At 47.3% G+C, this 21,815-nt stretch overlaps 1 protein-coding gene, 1 non-coding gene and 1 pseudogene across 3 annotated transcripts in view; 2 read left to right on the top strand and 1 right to left on the bottom strand.

The window, feature by feature from the left end:
- Positions 1–21,815, bottom strand: part of LOC122810855 (urea transporter 2-like) — a 1,084,839-nt gene that overhangs the window by 934,375 nt on the left and 128,649 nt on the right. The window lies entirely within an intron of this gene.
- LOC122787155 lies at positions 16,950–17,102 on the top strand. The gene has a single exon (XR_006362545.1). It is a non-coding gene; the product is annotated as a 5.8S ribosomal RNA (ribosomal RNA).
- LOC122817636 lies at positions 17,478–20,953 on the top strand (annotated as a pseudogene).

The raw sequence follows: 21,815 nt of genomic DNA on the forward strand, positions 1-21,815 counted from the left end.
GAAGCCTGATGACCCATGGGGAAAGACAATGTACGTGATTGGTCCCGAGAAGTGGAGAGTGGGCAGTGTGTGGTAGTGTGTTTAGGCCCGACCTGCACCCAGAGTAAGGAAGACTGCTGAAGAGGATGTGCGGTTTGGAAACTATGGGTATAAAATTATGGGCCTAGCTTTGCAGGTGCTGGCTGGAGCAGTTCTATGTGGACTGCCCCAGGGATGTAAACAATAGTGTGCATTGGGCACAGCCGACACCTAATGAGCAGCCACGTCCGGTACAAGTCCCACTGCAGCAAAGTCTAGTTTACATGGCAAATGACAGCATAAATAGATGTGTTGTTGCAAACCCACTAAACGACATGAAAGAACACATGGTCGTAACACCCCACTGTAGGCAAGTAAGCTGAACTAATTGGCATTACAAGGTATTATTGCTGTCCTCACCCCACCCAGGGGTGTGATTGTCCAGACCTACCCCCAAATGCAGGGTATATACACAGCTGTCCCTGTAGAAGAAATGGCCAGCTGTGGACCTTCCTGTCAGCCGTCCTGCACATCCCTGGACATGTCTCCACTATCAGCCCCTCTGTCTGTCCCAATAACACCATTTACCTATCGACCCCTGTTGCATTCGTAGTAATGTTCACAGTCACAGGTAGGTGACACCCTCCACACAACTATATTGGCAGAATCTGGAGCCCCCAACCCAGGTGTATTACCGCAGCTGTCCCAGACTACACATGTAAATAACACATGAAGGGAAAACCCGAGCACACTTGGATCACCACCTGGCGAAGTCTGCCACCCCCAACACTCCAGACACCTACACCAATTACTGACACTGACACCGCCTGTCCTGCCTCACATACATATCCCAACACCCTGCAAACCTGCACTACCACTCCCCCACTAATCAGTCGAACGGCCTACTATACAGTTAAAATTCCCCCCCTCCACCTACCTGCTTACACCTCCACTATTCACATCTACTCTACAACACAGGTATGGCATAACTAAACCTAACTTGAATACCTGAGTGTAGCCTAACCAGAAATACTAAACTGGAATTCCACTTAACCTTACACTGACCTTCATGAACAGTCATACCTGACATGTACACCTGACTTAAGCATGTATAATAACAACATGTACATGAAGTAGCACGGTGGTATGCGGCAGCGAGCAGGAGTACACCTGTGTGGGTGGCGGTAAGCAATGCCCACACTGGTTAAGCAATGTGGAGGTCAACTCAGTGTAAGAAGCTGTACCCGGAGGTCAGCAGGTCTGAGCCTAGTGCACACCAGCGCATACCCGCCTACCCTTCCCTCACAGTGACTTAGGCATGCTGTAGCCCACAGCCCTCATTGTGGCCAGTAACAACATAGTCAACACTCCAAGGCCCCCCCCCCCTGCACACTATAGTCCAATTGAGTTACCATGAAGGCATGGAAGATATACAATCAGCTGCTGTTATCACAAACATATCATCCGGCACAATCAGTCAACAGTATAGAAAATGTATGTAAGTATGTACATTAATACCAGCAAACATATGCACAGTGCTCAGCCACAGTATTCTGAGCAGTCTATGAATACCAATGAACAGTACCTGTCCATGCATACTGTGAGAACAGTAGTCTCATATAATACTGAAGAGAGGAATGGAAAATGGTCCACTGCGTAGGGGCGTGTTTCATCCATGGAAGCAGGAGTTGAGGCTGGTCTGGTGTGTGAGCAAACCGCTGCATCTGAAAACCCTGGCAGAATGCTACCAGTGGGAGGAACAGTGTAGACCAACAAAGTGTACTCGTGACACAACAACAGGTCCATCCCTGCTGGGACGCACCAGACGTTATGGGTCACAATAATGTTCCCACCAGTATTGGAGGTGGATGAAGGGAAGGCTAGAACGTACATGAACTAAACTGATGAAGAGCTTGCAGAAGGTTGCATCGAGACAGTAATATGGAGGAATACCGAGACGTGCAGAGAGGGAAATGTATGGAGATGTGGTATGGCAGGGCTAGCAGCTGCAGAACAGATGGATGCTGTATACGTGGAGCTTGGGGGTCAGAGAAAGGGAGCATGGGCATGACATTAAGGTAGAAATATGCAAATTACACAAAGCTGCAGTAGTGTAGTGGGCAGAGCATCCGCCTACCATGCACACATTCTCAATTCGAGTCCCACTTCAGCACATTCTGTTTCCCGTGTGAAATCGGTATAACAAAATCATTTTGCTGTATAACCTACTAAATGACATTTACACTTGAACAGGAGCATGGAATTACACATAGCCCACTCACTATTCAAAGGACATGAGACGACACACAGACATGTATACACAGACAACTTGTAATGGTGTATTTTACAATAATGTATGCCATTACTGACAGCACATAGATCTGCACTTATGTAATCAGTGAGGAATGCAAGGCCCACACAGAAAATTAGATGCAGACAGTGCGGATATATAACATACCATGCTGTTCAGGACAGGCCCATCAATTCATACAACTGTGGACAAAGGATTTGCCATCAAAATAGGTAACAATAAACAATAACAGATGTAGTTCAGCAGCAGCCAGTTACTTCCTGTAGTCAAGGACTAGGGGGACATTTATTACCTGTTATAATGTCTATGTATCTGTCACATGTATGGATCCTGCCCAACAAATGTGGTGGGAGTCCACGATATGACTGAGATGATAGCAGGAATGCCAGCAGTATATTATGATAGGCCAATACCGAACAACCCCTAACCGTATCACAGCAGGACAAAGCCAGCTATATATGTGGAGTACAGAGGCAGGAACACAGGGCCATACTTGTAATACTGCTGTTACACACCCTGTACATTGCTGGTGTTACAGGATTTGATGCAACATACCCTTATGCAGGAATAACACATCAGGAACAGAACTGGAAGGAGCCATGTACGGATAGCATGCAACAGACTGATTGCAGGGGATATATCTAGTATAAGCCCTGTGTGTTGCACAGGCAAAAGCAAACAGACAATCCACTGGCCATCATGTGGATAGGCCCACTGTTGAGAGCTATACAGACAGACTGCATTCCATCCTAAACTACTATGTACATGCAAACACTGCAAGACCAGCAATAGACAAAGCACATAACAACACCACTCACTCTGTCTGTAGGTCTGGAACAACCTAAGATTGTGTAGTTGTCCTGTATCTGCAAGCCCTGCTGTAATAGGTACTGTGACCTCCCATCTGTAACACTGCCTTCCACATATAGGAAGGATGTCCTCCATACTGGAAAGGTGAAGGGACAACGCCCACATGAGTAAGCATTTTCTAGTACTGGGTTGCCATGACAATGGTTAACAGAATCACTACACAGCAGGCTGCATGCAGTCAGCAACTGTTGCACAGTGATTGGTGCAGAGCCCATCACCTGAACATATGCATCACCTACAAAAGCCATGCTGAAATCCATTCAAACCATCTCATTTGCTCTACTGGAGAGAGAAAGAAAGAGAGAGAAAAAAGAAACCAACCAAAAAAAAAATAAAAGGATATAGAAAACAAACGTATACCATGGAACCTACACAGTGGGGAACACAGTACTACAGGCCACAACGGGAAGGCATCACACCTGTCCAAACACTAAAAGGTATGTAAAACACAACTGTATGTAATTTAATGTACTATGTGGTATAGATTAATAGAATGTATGATGTAGAATGTTTGATATGTGCCATCTGTAGTAGGCATAGAGAGGGATGATATTTTAATGGGCTGTAGTGATGCGTGTGTATTAGCAAGTGCCATGCAAGAAGGGGAACATATGTAACTGACTGTGGGACTGTCTGCAAACTCAGGGAAGGTGAGGTAGTAAGGTGGCTGTCAGTGTGAGAGTGTGTAGTGTGTGTACTGTTATGCATTGCTGTACAGGTCTTAATGTGTGTATTTCTTTCCCCCACAGGTAGCGAGGTGGATCAGGGTCCCTCCTGCATTCTGAGGTAGGTGTCCCTACAGACACAGGTGATGATGAAGGTACAGGTGAGGCACAGGTGGGGTTGTCAGAGGCCGACATTGCGCCAACATGTGGCATCACCCTCCTAGCCACCCCAAGCCCGCACACAGTTACAGTGCCCTTACAAACCCCATCACATGTAGCCATAGCAGAGGGACAGTTGGCATGTAGTGGCAATGGCCAAGAAAGTGTGGTGTCCATGCCAACTGTGCTGGGTCACAGTCGGCACAGCCGGATGTCCAGAAGGCCACCACATTGGCAGATGTACCATAGTGCTCGTGGGAGGACCGTAGGTCATCCTGCTCCTGGCACCTGGCAGACGTGCCACAACTGGTACCACCAGGAGCATGTTTCAGGCTGTAATGGAGGCACAGGCACATATTGAAATACACTCCAGACAGGTCCTGAGGCTGCAGAGGTCTGCTTTCACAGCTGTAAGTGGCAACCTCCATGAACTCACTGTTGCCTTCCGTGAATATACTGAGGTCATGGATAGATGGTGGGGTGAGATGGTTGGCCTCCTCGACCGTGGTATGTCTGTGATAGAACGTGTGGTGGAAGTGGTGCAACATCTGTGTGGACATAGGCCAGAGACACCAGTAGCTGGCAGTCACCGTGGACATGCCAAGATGCACAGCTGCTCTAGTAGTGGCAGTACCAGCCCCATCACACCACAGGGGCTGCTGTCCACACCACACCACACCACAGCAGGTCACGTGCATGTGGCCCTGGCCAGGCCCAGGCAGGACATGATTCCAGCGGACTTATGTTATCATCAGGGGATAGTAGCACCTCAAGGTCTGTACCTGCACGTGCCCATGGAACACCTGCAGGCACAGTCAGCATGTCCATAGTTAGAGGCACTAAACTGCGCACCCTGCCAGGTATGGTCTGCAGCTGTCCAACATTACCCGTGTGGGGCAGCCACATGGCAGAACTGTGTGCATGCATCCCCACACACTATGCAACCACACCTAGGACATCCCCATACCAGCACACACCACATCACCATGCCCCAATCAAGGAACCACACCCCTCACCCACACACATGGTGACACATGTTTGGACCACCCTTGGCCTCTGGCACACCTGCAACACACCCTGTGCATATGATGATACCTGTGCCACATCCCTGTCATCCATAACATCGATGCAGGGACAGGCTAACATGGTTTTGATGCACACAGTGACTGTAATCAGGTGCCGCAATGTACCACAGTGTAGAATGTAGTCAGGGGTAATGTGTACTGCATACAAGACAGGTAGCATAGCCATGCAGCTAGGATGACATTCACACACCCTGTGCATATGATGGTACCTGTGCTACAGCCCTTCCATCCATAACATTGATGCAGGGACAGGCTAACTTGGTTCTGATGCACATGGTGACTGTGATAGAGTGCTGCAATGTACTGCAGTGAGAATGTAGTCAGGGGCAATGTGTACTGCATACATGTCAGGTAGTGTAGCCATACAGCTAGGATGGCATTCACACACCCTGTGCATATGATGATACCTGTGCCACATCCCTGCCATCCATAACAGGCTAATATAGTTCTGATGCACACGGTGACTGTGATAGAGTGCCACAATGTACTGTAGTGTAGAATGTACTCTGGGGTAATGTTTACTGCATACATGTCAGGTAGTATAGCCATGCAGCTAGGATGACATTCACACACCCTGTGCATATGATGATACCTGTGCCACATCCCTGCCATCCATAACATCAATGCAGGGACAGGCTAACATGGTTCTGATGCACCCAGTGACTGTGATAGAGTGCTGCAATGTACTGCAGTGTAGAATGTAGTCAGGGGTAAGGTGTACTGCATATATGTCAGGTAGTGTAGCCATGCAGCTAGGATGCATCTCAGCTGTTAGTAACACCAATTGATATCCCCATACTGTCATCCATTTGTGCTGTAGGCATACATGTGTCAGCAGGAGGATGGTCCGCAGTCATATTCTACAGGGGTATATCAGTGTGGTGACACCATGGCAGTGACATATGTGGTGTACAGTTGCAGACATGCCACAGGTATGTATAACAGCTACTGGCCATGCAAACATGACCAGTGGCCTAATAGGTATAATCTGCACCCTTATGTCAACCAATCCACATACGCATACATCCTGACTTGGCGACACTGTGTCTAGACCCCAACCCAATATTGGGAGGGTGGCCTAATGGTTAAGGTGTTTGCCTTACAAATACAAGGTGCAGGGTTTGAGTCTCAACTGGGATAATTGGCTAGGCTTAAAATGGCTCACAAGGGCAGTTAGCCTAGTACTAATCTATGAACCTATAAATCTATGAACCCGGGTATGTAGTGCTACTGAACTGTGTGGCTGTCATTGCACACACAACACCAACTGTAGCATGAGGTGTGTACCAGGTCACGTGATACATGCAGATCATCCACAGACACGTACAATATGGTAATGGGGGATATAATGCTTGTATATGGTGAATACATAGTGTGTCATACCATCATATACACATTGACTGACATTTAGCGGGTAGACACACATCTTAGAGACCTGGTTGTATAGTTGCTAACTAACTAGTCCATGTGTCCAATGTGTTACAGGTAGGCTGCACACAGCACATGTGTAACTGAGTGGTATACTGTTTTCTGTTACCTGTATGGATGATGGTGACATTGGCCACCTGAGAGTGGTACATGGGCCATATACCAGGTGTGCCATGGTGTAAAGACAGTATACACAGCACCCACATACCCCACTGGGTATTGTATACACTAGAACCCATCTAGATACTCTGACATACCCACTATCACACAGTGGCCACAACGCAAAAACAACCCATCGCATATCACAACAGTGGTACCACAGGGATATGCATGTGATGCCCATGCCACAGGCATAGTAGGGTGTTGCATTGCCACACCTATGGATGACAACAACAATATCTGTATTACTATGTGGCAATGTGTATTGTAATAGGAGTATGTGGACTTGGACCGGTGTACCCTACAGATATGCACACACATTTATATATGCACACACATGGCAGACCTCAATGGGATTCCCATGTCTACCGACCCATTGGTGCAACACTGTTGTGCTGGTATTGCAAGGCACATTAAGCTGTTAGGGAGTGGAGTGTAACAGGCTACATGTTACATTAATGGGGTTGAGAGGCACCACACACTATACGAGTCATATGAATAGACATCCACCCTGCAATACACTACCAAGTGTTGGTGATCCCATAATCAGGGCCAGTGGAAACATGGGCACACAATGTTACCTGTACTACATCCCACCTGTATGATGTCAGGCTGTTATTGGTAACATATCATGCAGTACATTCTGGCTCCAATGGGGAATGTATTATGTGGATGCCATCAACATGACCAGGCTTCAGATACACAGACACAGATATGCAGATACAGGTATACATTTTATTTATTTTTATTTTATTTTTATTTTACATTTGTTGACCGGGCTAGTCTAGCTGGAGATATTTCTATTTTCAGTAGAGGCCCGAGGAGAAAAGCTCCACAGAAGTAAAAATCAATACATACGTAAAAAATCAACATACATAACAATAAAACAATTAGTACACAGGTTTGTAATAACAAAAACAGCAAAACTCTTCAAAACTCTTCAAATAAATTAGTACAACATAAATCAATTACTACCACACACAGAAAAATTCAAAGTAACATTATACAGGATAAAAATACTTGTCAGATAAAGATACAATGATAGGAGGTAACAAAAGTAGGGTAATAAGAGTTAGGTAAGGAATAGGAATAGGAAGGAAGGAATAGGAAGGGGTTTGATGAGAAGAGAGCAAGTTAAGATAGTTAACAGGTAAAGAAACAAGGAGAGGATGAAAGGGGAGAAAAGAAAGCCAGGTGGAGAATAGAGTGAAACAAGAAGTAAGAGAGATAGTTTAAGGTAAGTAGTACTAGTGGAAAGTTAATCAGGTTTACAACAGGAACAAAGCCAGTGATTTTGGAAGTGCAGTTTAATATTTTGTTTGAAAAGAGGCAAAGCGGAAATCATTGTTAAGTTAGTAGGTAACAAATTCCATTTTGTACCTACAGAACTGGTGAATAGGTAGTCACCAGCAGTGTTATTGGATTTTATAGACCTAGTCAAGAGTTTACTAGAAGAGCGGAGAGAGTTTAGATTGTTATAGGGGATTATGAGTTGGGAGAGTATAGGAGTGTTATTTGGTTGGTACAGTATTTTATGGGCCAGAATGAGTTGATGGATAGCCAAATAGTTTTGAATTTCCAGCCAGCCTAGTAGTTTCAGGTTAAGACAATGATGGGTTCTGTAGGGGTTACCGGTAGTGAAGCGGGCAATGTTATTGTAGCAGGTTGCCAATTTGTTAAGGTTGTTTTTCTTGAGGTTGGTAAAGATGGGTGAATCATAAAGAAGAGTGGAAATAAGATGGGAGTGAGCAATCCTAGTTCTAGTAGATGGTGTAAGAAATGGTCTAATTCGATACAAGGATCCTATTTTTCTGTTGACTAGTTTAATGGAGATGTTAATATGTTGGTCGAAAGAGAGATTATTATCAATGGTAATACCTAACAGTTTAGTTGTAGAGTCAGGTGAGATAACAGTGGCACTGTTGGAGGAGATAGTGAAGTTTAAGGGGGAGGTCCTGGAAGTGGGGGTAAAGAGAAGAAGTTTAGTTTTTTTGGCATTTAGTAAGAGGAGTCAACTGGAGAACCATGTTTCTATGGTATTAAAAACTTTTTGGGTAAGAGAGATAAGTTCTGGAGTGGAAGATGCTGAGCAGATGAGCGTAGAATCATCAGCATATTGAATGCATGTTGCTTGAGGGATTATTGTTTGAAGATCATTAATGAAGAGGGAAAAGAGAAGTGGGCCAAGGATAGAGCCTTGTGGAACTCCGATAGAAACAGGCAAAAAAGAAGAAATGTGGTTATCCCAGAGAACTGCTTGTTTTCTGTTTGTGAGATAGGACTTAAACCATTTAATGGCTGGGGTATCAAAAGAGAGAGATTCAAGAGTCTTAATTAATAAAGTGTGGTTGACCATATTGAATGCTTTAGAGAGGTCAATGAAGAGGGCAGAAGAGAGTAAGTTGTTGTTACGATTCTGATTAATAGTGTCTACAAAGGAAAGCAAGGCAGTAGTAGTACTATGATGTGGTCTAAAACCATGTTGACAGTTTGCTATAATGCTGTGAAGAGAGAGATATTGTACAAGTTGATGATGGATACATTTCTCCATAATTTTAGCCAAGGGTGAGAGGAGAGCAATAGGTCTATAGTTAGAATAATCAGTGGAGTTCCCACCTTTATGAAGTGGGATAATATGAGAGGCCTTCCAGATATTAGGGATGATTTCTTCTTTGATGGTCCTATTTATAAGAATAGATATAGGATATGCGATGACCTTGGCAGCCTTTACATATACATAAGTATATATATATATATATATATATATATATATATATATATATATATATATATATAAATATATATATATATATATATATATGTGTGTGTGTGTGTGTGTACATATACATGTGACTACACATACATATGCAGTTATACGTACAGTACGAAACATAAGCAGTAGGTGCACACAATATGGAACAAACACTATGCTTACAGTTGACCCCTGAATGACTGGACACTGTATGTGCCACCCATACAAATGGCAATTGTTGCCGGTAATATACACCCACAAAGAGGTCATAGGCGAAACAACACCCACAGGTTTGCTGACATGGTAACCTGTCATTGTGTACGATTACAGTTCTACATGCCATGCCATATAGCTGTTCAGACACTGACAACTATATCAACAGAGTGATGCAACAGTGGATCAGTTACACTCATGCAGTAGGTTGGAAAGGTTCACAGCTGTTGCTGTCCAGGCCAAGCCATTCACATTGTACAACAGGAGAGACACAATGGGCCATAGGATACCTAACAATCGACAGTATGTACTCCAGGTGTGTAGTTCAGCAGCCTCTATCTACACACTGTACAAACACAGTAGGTGGTATGGACGTCTTATGACCACATGGGTTGTAACTGCTACATAACTTGGCATAAGTGACACCATCACGTGCAAACCAACACACAGAACAGTTTGTATGGCAGGGGGCAGTAGTCCTGCAGTACCCAGATCCATGACAGTAATGTGTATATAGGTGAAGTATGTGGTACTGTACATCCAGATACCTTAAGGCAGCTCAGCCCTGATAACCCAATATTTTGTAACAGCCTAGGTCCTTTTTGGTACTCCCCCCTGTACTCAATTATGCAGGGCCATATACCACTATTACATACACTGGGCTCTGCAGTGCATGAGGGCACACATGTATTGTGTAGGTGGGGCCCACACACATATATGGCCCCAGCCCAACCATATGTGTGGGGGTTACAGTGGCAGTGGACTGATGGCAGACATGGCAGTGTGTTATATTCCCAGCCCATTATGGATCAACTACCGACAACATGACATATTTGTACAGCGTGGTATGTAGGTGATGGACAGAGGCTGGAATACAGGCACATATGTGGACAACTATTGCCAAACACTACGCAGGTGCAGGCATTACAGGATAGTCTGTAACATACCCTTAGTCAGGGAATTGCTGGTATGGATGGCCATGGATGTAGCCATGTACCAGTAACATGCAAAACACACACTGCCAGTGTATTATTTGACACAAGACCTGTCTGGTGGACAGACAGCACATGATAGGCACAGCTCCGGCCGGTATGAGGGTAGGCCCACAGTTGTGTGCTATGCAGACAGACTGCATTCTATGGCAAATTAGTATGTACACCCACACCCTGTAACACCAGTACTGTACAATGCATAACACAACTCCACTCGCAGTCTGTCTGTACTTCCGGATCCTCTGACAAATATGTGGCTGTTCTGAGTGTGCCGGTTCTCCTGTATGGGGTATTGCTACATGCTGTCATGGCAACCACCTACTATTGATACCCACAGCATGTGTGCGTGCTCCCATTACATCTTCTGTGTGATAGGCATCCATAGTAGGTGGTTGCCATGACAGTGTTAAATGGGTGTAGTACACATGTGTAATCATATATCTGGCTATCTGGATAAGCAAATGTACATATATCCCCACCATAGTTCCTGGACATGAAATGTAGACCACCCAAGCCCATATGTTCCCAATGTCATAGTTACAGGAGATATCAGGTTTCTCTAGCAGATATACTAGTACGCTATTGCTACTGTCATTGGGATTGTCTTCACAGACATGGTGTGTGGCAGGTCACATCTGCTCATAACATGTGTGCCTTTGGTTACTGAACAACATGCAAAGGACATCAGTGTACAGTACTGCTGCTAGCATGTAATGCCACTGTGGACTGCAGCAGAGCTATTAGCCAATATATGTGGGGGTCTGACACAGTCTGCACATTCCAGAGGTATACAATTAGTGCTACACATGTGTACCATGCCTCACAATATGGATGTGGATGGCCATGTAGATAGGTATAACACATAACAGGTATAGAATGTCCACCATAGGTCATGCATTCACACACCCCTGCCTGGCCTGTAACGGTGTGACTTCTGGTACAGAGGTGTCATTGCCACATACTACACAATAGGTATTGACATACATCTGCACTGCATCCCACTGCCCTGTCTGACATACATGACTGTTAGGGGAGGTCCGGCAGCAGGACATCTGGCTAGTATCTGCACATGACATCCCACAGGGTAGGTACACTCAGCTGAAAGGCATGTCACAATGCACTGTGCAGGCTGCAGGCAGACTGGCTCAACACTGGCCTACACCTCCCAAGGGGGAATGCACATGTACCTGCATATACAGCAGGCTCCACAGGCATGTCACAGCACATGGTAGGATACACCTGTGTGACAGTGCATATCCACAACCAATGTGAACACAGCCACAGCCACATATGGTTAGCTAGCATGGTAAGACATTATATGGACTATGTGTTTGACACCATCCTCATATGTGCCACTCACAGACTGCCCTACATATACTGGCCTGCTATACAGTTTGGTCTGGTGGGTGTCTGTGGTATGGGACACATGTGTTTATGGCCCTACAAACGTACACCACTACAGTACCATACAGTGGAGCAGCATGTAACATCTGAAAGTAGGTGAACTAGAACAATGTCATCTACCACAGTTTGTATGCAGGCTAAGATACATATCAACACTACACACACTGTCGACATTCACCATACGTACGCAGACCTCAGTACTCTATGAACATCCTCAGAATGTGCAGGTAATGTAATGTAATGTAACCCCTACTGTACATAACATGTGTAGCAGTCAAATATATCCATGGCTTGTTCTCAGATATGATGCCACAAAGTATGGGGTACAGCACATATGCACCACTTCATGCATGACATATGTACAAAGGTTGACAGAGGTGTGGCTGGGAGCACATATACAGGGCCAATATTGACATGTTGCTGTGATGACCACATACATTTACTGTTGTTACAGAGTTGTTGCAACATATGTCCTTTAAGGGATATGACGTTTGTGACTACCATGGCTTTCTCCATTTACTGACTGCAATCCTCACACTACCTTCAGCAGTCGACAGCTAGATGCTCCATGGCTGACACATGCAGCCATGGACACAACACTGCCCAGGCTGCAGATGACCCTGCAGATGTTGATTCCCCATCAACATGGAATTGACATGGCAGGTATTGAGACATGCACATCAGCCATATCCACACAAACACTGTGAAAGCAACATTACTCCAAATGCAGCATAGCGGCACTTACAGGCTGTAGTTAAGTCAGGCACAACCACCTCCCATTTGATGCACTGTTTCCACAGTGTATGTTGTTAGCGGTACACCGCAATCCATCTGGGATGCTGTTTGGCACACAGCAGATCTAGTTCCTGCTCACAGTGGGTGACAAGGGCAGAAACCACCATGATGTTCCTGGGTATTTGAGTGTGTTTCCATACAATTGGCGATGGGGATGTTACCACAGCTGATTCACATGCAATCAGCTAGGGTAGGGCTGCAATTAGTGCAGAGGCCATCAGCTGATCATGAGCATTACTTGCATTGTACATGATGCTGCCTAAGCAAAGCAGGTGTAGGTCTCCACGTCCACCTGAGAGGGGGAGGGGGACGCAGACAGAGGCTAAAATGTGTCAGGGAGGGGTGGGAGGGTAAAACTGAGGCATGGTTGTGTCACACACCTGGCAGCACAGGGTATCAAACCCCTGATGACTATGTAGTGCTAGCACAGTTTGCTGCAATTATTGGATGTGCCACATGGGTTACCTGTTGTGGAGCACTCAGAACATATATGTGATGGTGGGTGACATCTGCAACAGGGATACAGTAGCTGTATAGTATGTGACATACACATGCCTGTCAGCATGAACAGGTGCCAGTGTCAACACAGCCGCACTCTCACAAGAACACACACACATTGACACACATTGCAGGGCCAGGTGTACATCAGTTGTGGGATTGCCACATCATATCACTGTGAAGGTATCCCATGCACCACACGGGTCATACGGGGGCTGTACGGGTGAAGGGTATGGGAAGGTGTCTGACATCAGATAGCATGCTGCAGTATGCCCCTGGGGGTTGTAGGGAGTGTGGATGTGAACATCTGCAGCATGCAACACACACACAAACACACAAGGTGCCACTACTGACATGCATGTGTGCATATCTGCACAGTTGTGTGGTGTTCTACAGCTGTTTTGGTCCCCTCACTGGCAAGAGAGAGCCACTCTTGTCAGCCTTGGGAGATGAAACAGGGAAGACTTCCCTGTTTGGTCAGAATGTTGTGCCTATCCCTACTGAAGCTGCTGCTGCCATTAATAACACAGTTGGCCATATTTTTCCATTTAAAAAGAAACAGAACACTAAACGTGTACCTCTTTCTCATATCCGTAACTTCGTATTAGAGTGGATTGGCCCCTCAGCAGCTGAGGAGAGTTCCACAGGGCTGGTTGCACCCTGCAGGTCTGCTCCCCCTATTGTCTGGCAGGCACATGCAATCCTGCACAATTTGGCAGCCTTCAGGAGTTAAGGGATGATGGGGTGTCCCATAGGAGTGTGAGTCCAGGTCTGGGGTCCAGCCACAGGGGAATGTCCTGCCAGGTGGCTGCATAGAGTTGAGGCTCCCTTCTGGGCCTCTTCCTCCTGGCTAGAAGTCTGTATGAGAGCAGGTCTGTCCCTCAGAGGCTGAGGGGAGTTCTGTGGGGCTGGACACCCTGCAGGTCTGCTCCACTGATTGTCTGGTGAGCACAAGTGATCTAGCATGATTAGGCAGCCTTCAGGAGTTAAGGGATTAAGGGGTATCCCGTCTGTGTGTGGGTCCAGGTCCCAGCCCTGGGGGAGCACCCTGCCATGTGTCAGTGCAGGTGTGAGGTGCCCTCCCCAGCCTCTTCCTCCCAGCCAGACATCTGTATGAGAGTGGATCTGCCCCTCCATGGCCAAGGGGAGTTCTGTCAGGCTGATCGCACCCAGCAGGTTTGCTTTCCAGATCATCTGGCAGACATGCATGATCCAGCATGATCTGGTAGCCTTTGGGAATTAAGGGACGAAGGGGTGTCCTGTCAGAGTGCAAGTCCAAGTGCCCCAGACAGGGCTGCAGCCCGGATCCCTCTTGTGGACCACCTACCACTACTAGGACTTGGGTTAGTCATATCCTCTACAGCTGTTGTGGTCCCCTCACTGGCAAAGGTGAGCCACTCTTGTTAGCCCTGGAATTCAAGTCCCAGCCCCAGGTGACATCCCCCCAGGTGTCTGCACAGGGTCGAGGTACCTTTCCCAAACATTGATCAATTGATCAGGCTGACTGACTCCCATTGGTGGAGGGCCCCCGTGGAGTGGCTCTGTGGGTCACAGCATGTGGGTCAAGCTTCTCCACACTGGGAGTGAGGCACAGGTGGGGGTGCACAGCATTCTGTGTCCCCTCAGGGCTGAAGTTGAGGCAAGACCGATGAGCCCAGGCTGAGGTGAAGTGGTCTTGTCATGTGCAGGGCTGTTCCGTTCATTGGCTGCCATCCACTGGCAGCTGCATGCCCTGAGCATGGGAGCTCTATATCTGTTTCTCTCTGGCTCTGAGCACTGCCACACTTTGTTCCAACCAGACTACAGCCCCTCCTCTCTGTCCAACCACTGAGGTGCTCCTATCTGGCTCATCCTGTCAGTAGCATATGCTGGTCTCAAAGATTAAGCCATGCAAGTCTCAGAACACATGGATGCTATAGTGAAACTGCAAATGGTTCATTAACTCATTTGTGGTTCCTTTGATCATTCTGCCATTACTTAGATAACTGTGGTAATTCTAGAACTAATACATGCTGACAATCATTGACCTCCATGAATGCATGCATTTATCAGACCAAAACCAATCTGGATCTCAGCCTGACAGCTTTGGTGACTCTAGATAAACTCTGGTCGATTACGTGCCCTCATGGCTCTGATGTGACATTCAAATGCCTGCCTATCCACTTTCGATGGTATGATCTGTCCCTACCATGGTGACCATGGGTAACAAGGAATCAGGGGTCGATTCCAGAGAAGAAGCCTGAGAAACAGCTACCACATCCAAGGAAGGCAGCAGGCACACAAATTAGCTTCCAGGAAACTAAATCTTTGGGTTCCAGGGGGGGGGGGGGGGTATGGTTGCAAAGATGAAACTTAAAGAATTGATGGAAGGGCACCACCAGGAGTGTAGCTTGTGGTTTAATTTGACTCAATACAGGAAACCCCACCTGGCCCGGCCACTGAAAGAATTGACAGATTGATAGCTCTTTCTCGATTCTGTGGGTGGTGGTGCATGACCGTTTTTAGCTGATGGAGCGATTTGTCTGGTTAATTCCGATAACGAATGAGAGACTCTGTCATGCTAACTAGTCATGCAGCCCTGTACGGTCATTTCCAACTTCTTAGAGGGACAAGTGGCTTTCAGCCACATGAGATTGAGCAATAACAGGTCTATGATGCCCTTAGATGTCTGGGGTTCCATGCATGCTACACTGAATGGATCAGCGTGTGTCTACCCTTGACTGACAGGTCCTGGTAATCCACTGAGCCCCATTCATGATAGGGATTGGAGATTGCAATTATTCCCCAAGAATGAGGAATTCCTAGTAAGTGCTGGTCATAAACTCATGTTGATTAAGTCCCTGCCCTTTGTACACACTGCCTGTCGCTACTACCGATTGGATGGTTTAGTGAGGTCCTCTTATTGGCCCCACTGGAGTTGGTCACGGCCCCGGCGGTCTGCAGAGAAGATGATCAAACTTGACTATCTAGAGAAAGTAAAAGTCATAGCAAGGTTTCAGTAGGTGAACCTGCAGAAGGATCATTAAAGTTTTATGTCCTGGGACAGTGCCATCCCCGGGTACTGTCTCTCCTTGCTCCACCTCCATGACTCTCTAAGTCTCTTTCTCTCTCCCTGGCTCCACTCTCCACATACCCTGGCAGAGGCCAGGGGTACCAAGCCCATGACTCCCGGGGGGAAGGAGCAAGAGGAGGGCAATGTCCATCCCCCCTTACCTCCCAGCAGTGAGAAAGAGTGGGCCCTCTCTGCACCCTGAGGGGACGGCAGCGGATGGGGCACCCGGCCAAGCAGTGTGGTCCGCCACACACCCTGGAGGTGACCAACTCCCTGCACCAAGGGTTGCACACCAGTGTCCTTTCCCCCAACAGTGGTCGTGGGTACCTGCGGAGGACTCCCCGCTCCCAGTGGGGCATTGGTTTGAAGTCCTGCAAGGTTGACATTTCGGCTGCATGCTGGTTGCGGTATGACTCCCTGACATTCCATGCCGTGGGGCCTGTAACCCAAGTCCGAGTGCCCGTGACGATGCCTATGAAACCTTGCATGCTCGTCTCGAGGTGTGATGCCACATAAGCAGTATTGCCCCTGGCAAACAAGAACGGTATGACTCTGAGTGGTGGATCACTTGGCTTGTGCATTGATGAAGAACACAGCTAGCTGTGAGAACTAATGTGAATTGCAGGACACATTGATCATCGATACTTCAAACACACTTTGCAGCCCTGGGTTAAACCTGGGCTACAACTGTCTGAAGGTCACCTTGCCTTAGATCACCCCGGGGGTGTCCCGCCCCATCAAGGGCATGGCTGGGAAGTTGAGCGAGCCTGCCATGGGCCTCAATCCCCCCAGGGAGAGACGTGGATGGATGAGAAGAGTCCCTGCTGCCCTGAGCTGGGAAACCCATCCATGCATGCTGCAGATGAGAGGGGGGAGGTGTGCATCTAGCCTGCCCCCGGGGGGCTGTAGGTTCTACCACCATTCGGCTGTCCTCCCAGAGCATGGCCCCAATGCCCACTCACCTGGTTCTTGCATGCTGCGGCCATGTCATCCCTCCTCCGCTGCCCGGAGTCTGTCCATCCATCCATCCCATTGGCCACCACCTGCCCCAACCACCTGCAACCACACTCGGAACGCAACCTAAGATCAGACATGCTGACCCCCTGAATTTAATCATATTATTAAGTGGAGAAAAAGAAACTAACCAGGATTCCCTTAGTAACAGTGAGTGAAGAGGGAAGAGCCCAGTGCCGAATCCCCATCCATGCGATGGGTGCAGGGAAATGTGGTATACGGAGGTCTGTCTCCTGGCACCGCCCAGGGGGCCCAAGTCCTTGTGATCGAGGCTTATCCCATGGACAGTGTGAGGCTGGTTGCAGCCCCTGGCACATTGGGATCAGGTTTTCCTGGAGTCAGGTTTTTTGTGAATGCAGCCCAAAGTGGGTGGTAAACTTCATCTAAGGCTAAACACTAGCACAAGATCGATAGCGGACAAGTACCATAAAGAAAAGTTGAAAAGAACTTTGAAGAGAGAGTTCAAGAGGGCATGGAATCGTTCAGTGGTAAACAGGTGGGGTCCATGCAGTCTGGCCAGAGGATTCAACTCAGTGGCTGCATCGACCTCCTGGAGATGTGGATCCACCTCCCCTCCAGGGGGAGGTGGGGGACTGTCCCCAGGCATGCCAACTACTGTCAGGTGCAGTTCCTCTGGGGTGGTGTGCCACAACTAGCTCTTGGTCAGCTGGGAAGGCCACAGAGAAGGCAGCATTCCTCCCTGGAGGGGAGTGTTACAGCCCACAGTATCAGCTCTCACAGTGCCCCAGGGTCATGGGAGATGACCACCACTGAACCCACCCCCATGGTGGGGGCCCCCAGCTCCTGGCCTGACTGTCAACTGGGCCGGACTGTCCTCAGTGTAGCCTGACTGCATCCTGCCTCTAGGTTAGCAGGCTCACCTCGGGTGCCCGGGATCCATGGCGGTGTTGATGACCCACCTGTTCCATCTTGAAACATGGACCAAGGAGTCTAACAGGTGTGTGAGTCCAAGGATGGGCAGGAGACCCCATGGCACAATGAAAGTGAATGCTGGCATATGCTGGCTAAGGTCGGATCCCCTTGCTCTGCACAGGGGTGCACCATCGGCCCATCTCACCAATCCCATTGAGGAGGTGGAACGTGAGCATACCCAGTGGGACCCGAAAGATGGTGAACTATGCCTGGGCAGGGTGAAGGCAGAGGAAATTCTGATGGAGGCCCATAGCAGTCCTGATGTGCAAATTGGTTGGTTGACTTGGGTATAGTTGTGAAAGACTAATCAAACTATCTTTTAGCAGGTTCCCTCCAAAGTTTCCCTCAGGATAGCTGGCGCTCAGCGGATGCAGTTTTATCTGGTAAAGTGAATGATTAGAGATCTTGGGGCTATTCTCAAACTTTAAATGGGTAAGAAGCCCAACTTGCTGGCTTAGCTGGGTGTGGAATGCAAGCACCCAGTGGGCCATTTTTGGCAAGCAGAACTGGCATTGCAGGATAAAACAAATGTCGGGTTAAGGCACTCAATGTCAATGCTCATCACACCCCAGAAAAGGTGTTGGTTGATATAGACAGCAGGAATGTGATCATGGAAGTCAGAATTTGCTAAGGAATGTGTAACAACTCACCTGCTGAATCAACTAGCCTTGAAAATGGATGGCACTGGAGCATCAGGCCTGTACCCAGCTGCTGTCAGTGCTGGGGACTCAAGGGGGCTATGTCATGAGGGTAGAAGGGCCAGCCTAGTGGCATGGAAGCCCAGTGTGAGGGCATAGGTGGAGCTGCCATGGATGTTGATCTTGGTGATAGTAGCAAATATTAAAATTAGAGCTTTGAAGGCCAAAGTGGAGAAGCGTTCCATGTGAACAGCAGTTGAACATGGGTCAGTTGGTCCTGAGAGATAGGTGAGCACCATTCCGAAGGGACAGGCAATTGTCTCCATCACCCTCAGCTGATCAAAAGGCAGTCTAGATCAGATCCGCGAATCGGGAGGAGTGGAGACAGATGCCTGACAGCATCCAGTGCAGTGATGCAAACAATCCCAGAAAAGCTGGTGGGGGGCCCTGGGAGAGTTCTCTTTTCTTTGTAAAGGGCAGGGCACCTTGGAATGGGTTCTCACCAAGAGAGCAACCTGGACCTAGAAAAGCGTTATGGCTCCAGCGGTGTCATGTGGGCTCTCGCCGGCCCTTGAAAATCCAGGGGAGAGGGTGTAAGTCTCACACTGGGCCATACCCATATTCGCTGCAGTTCTCCAAGGTGAATAGCCTCGGGCATGTTAGAACAAGTCAGCAGTCGGCAAGCCAGATCCATAACATTGGGATAAGGATTAGCTCTAAGGGCTGGGTCTGTTGGGCTTGGGTGTGAAGCAGGGGTGGCCATGACCGGTGGCTGGATGAGGCATTGCCCCCTCACCATGATCCACCCTCCCAGGGGGGGCAAGGGGGACAGTGGCAATGACTCTGGATGCATACTAGGCCCATCCTGTGGATCATCCCTGCTGTGACTTGTGCCGGTCCCGACCAGCATCCCTCAAAGTCTGGCAGCTAGCAGTCGACTTAGAACTGGTGTGGACCAGGGGAATCTGACTGTTTAATTAAAACAAAGCATTATGAAGACTCAAGGCAGGTGTTGATGTGATGTGATTTCTGCCCAGTGCTGTGAATATCAAAGTGAAGAAATTCAATGAAGCGCAGGTAAACAGTGGGAGCAACTATGACTCTCAAATGCCTCGTCATCTAATTAATGACATGCATAAATGGATGAATGAGATTCCCACAGCCCTTACCTACTATCTAGGAAAACCACAGCCAAGGAAACGGGCTTAGTAGAATCAGTGGGGAAAGAAGACCTTGTTGAGCTTGACTCTAATCTGGCACTGTGAAGAGACATGAGAGGTGTAGAATAAGTGGGAGGCCTCTGCTTCCAGTGAAATACCACTACTCTTATAATTTTTTCACTTACCTGGTGAGGCAGGGGGATGAGCCCCTATGGGGTTCTCGCTTCTGGCTCCAAGCACCCAGGTGTCTGGCCATGACCCAGTCCGGGGGCAGTGTTAGGTGGGGAGTTTGACTATGGTGGTATACTTGTCATGGGTGTCCTAATGCAAGCTCAGGGAGGACAGAAACCTCCTGTGGAGCTGAAGGGCAAAAGCTCACTTGATCTTGGTTTTCAGTATGAATACAGACCGTGAAAGCAGAGCCTCATGATCCTTCTGGCTTTTGGAGTTTTAAGCAGGAGGTGTCAGAAAAGTTACCACAGGGATAACTGGCTTGTGGCAGCCAAGCGTTTATAGCAACATCACTTTTTGATCAAATTTCCTTAGTCAGGAGTAGTTTATTGGGTCTGGCTCAAGATTTAATTCAGGCTATAGATCCTTCTTATAAGGTGTTTTTTTGGTAAAAGAAAAAGGGATGTCTTTTTTTTTTTTTTTTTTTTCTGAATAGATTCAAGATTCTGAATCTGGACAGGAATATGAAGGGACAGATGCAAGGTTTTCATCTCAGTTTTCTGATTCATGCTCAGAGGAGAACTCATTTTCTGATTCGCCCTGTGGGTGTTTCACTTTCTTTGATACTATTTCCAGAATGTGCCAGTGTTTTTACTGGGAGAATATGAGGTTCCTCAGTCCCATAGAAAGCAGTATGAGCTGTTACTGTAGGAATGTCATAACCTTCACCCATTTTTCCAGTTTTACTCTCCTTAGAGGGTGCATTTTTACTGCCTGCAATTTTCCAAATAGTAGCCTGCTTCCTCTTAAAAAGCAGATAGCATGTATGTTTCCTCAGACTTTTAAAGTTTGCATACACCCAAACCAAACCTGACCCAGCATCTGTGATTCTCATGATACTCCTGGCAAAATTCCATATGAGAAAGATACAATGGTATCTTATCTAAAGTCTCTTTGGTCTCAGCATCAGCATCCTTTGTCTTTTCAAATAATAGTCCTGGGTTTGTCAGAAGATATATCACTTGGTGGAGACAGCAAGTTTCCCTACACCCAGATGTCCTCTTCTCCCTCCAAAGTAGTCATTCACCACAGATGACTCAGTCTTTGCTTGTGAACCAGTTTCAGGAGGGGTAAAAGTGCAAGGTATGTGGGACACAAAAGACAGATGCAAGCACATAAATATAAAAGATATGTTTTCTCTGATAAAGGCACTCACCTCTCTGAATCATCTAAAATCCCCTAGACCTCTTGTCACAGACAATACCGTAGTCATGTGGTCCATTAACAAACAAGGTCTAGCCATGTTAGCTTAAAATACAGCTTTACAGCACAATCTCACACTACATTCTGCATTCTACATTCCATTAGAGCAAATTGTGTAGCAGACAGACTGAGCAAGGGAAGGGCAGATCCTCATGAATGGAAACTAGATTTAGGGATCTTCCAAAATTTGATCTGTCTGTGAATAGTGCCTCAAGTAGATCTATTTACCTCCTCT

Source organism: Protopterus annectens, chromosome 1.part1, assembly GCF_019279795.1.
Source record: "Protopterus annectens isolate FY-2018-M chromosome 1.part1, PAN1.0, whole genome shotgun sequence".
Lineage (NCBI taxonomy): Eukaryota > Metazoa > Chordata > Ceratodontiformes > Protopteridae > Protopterus > Protopterus annectens.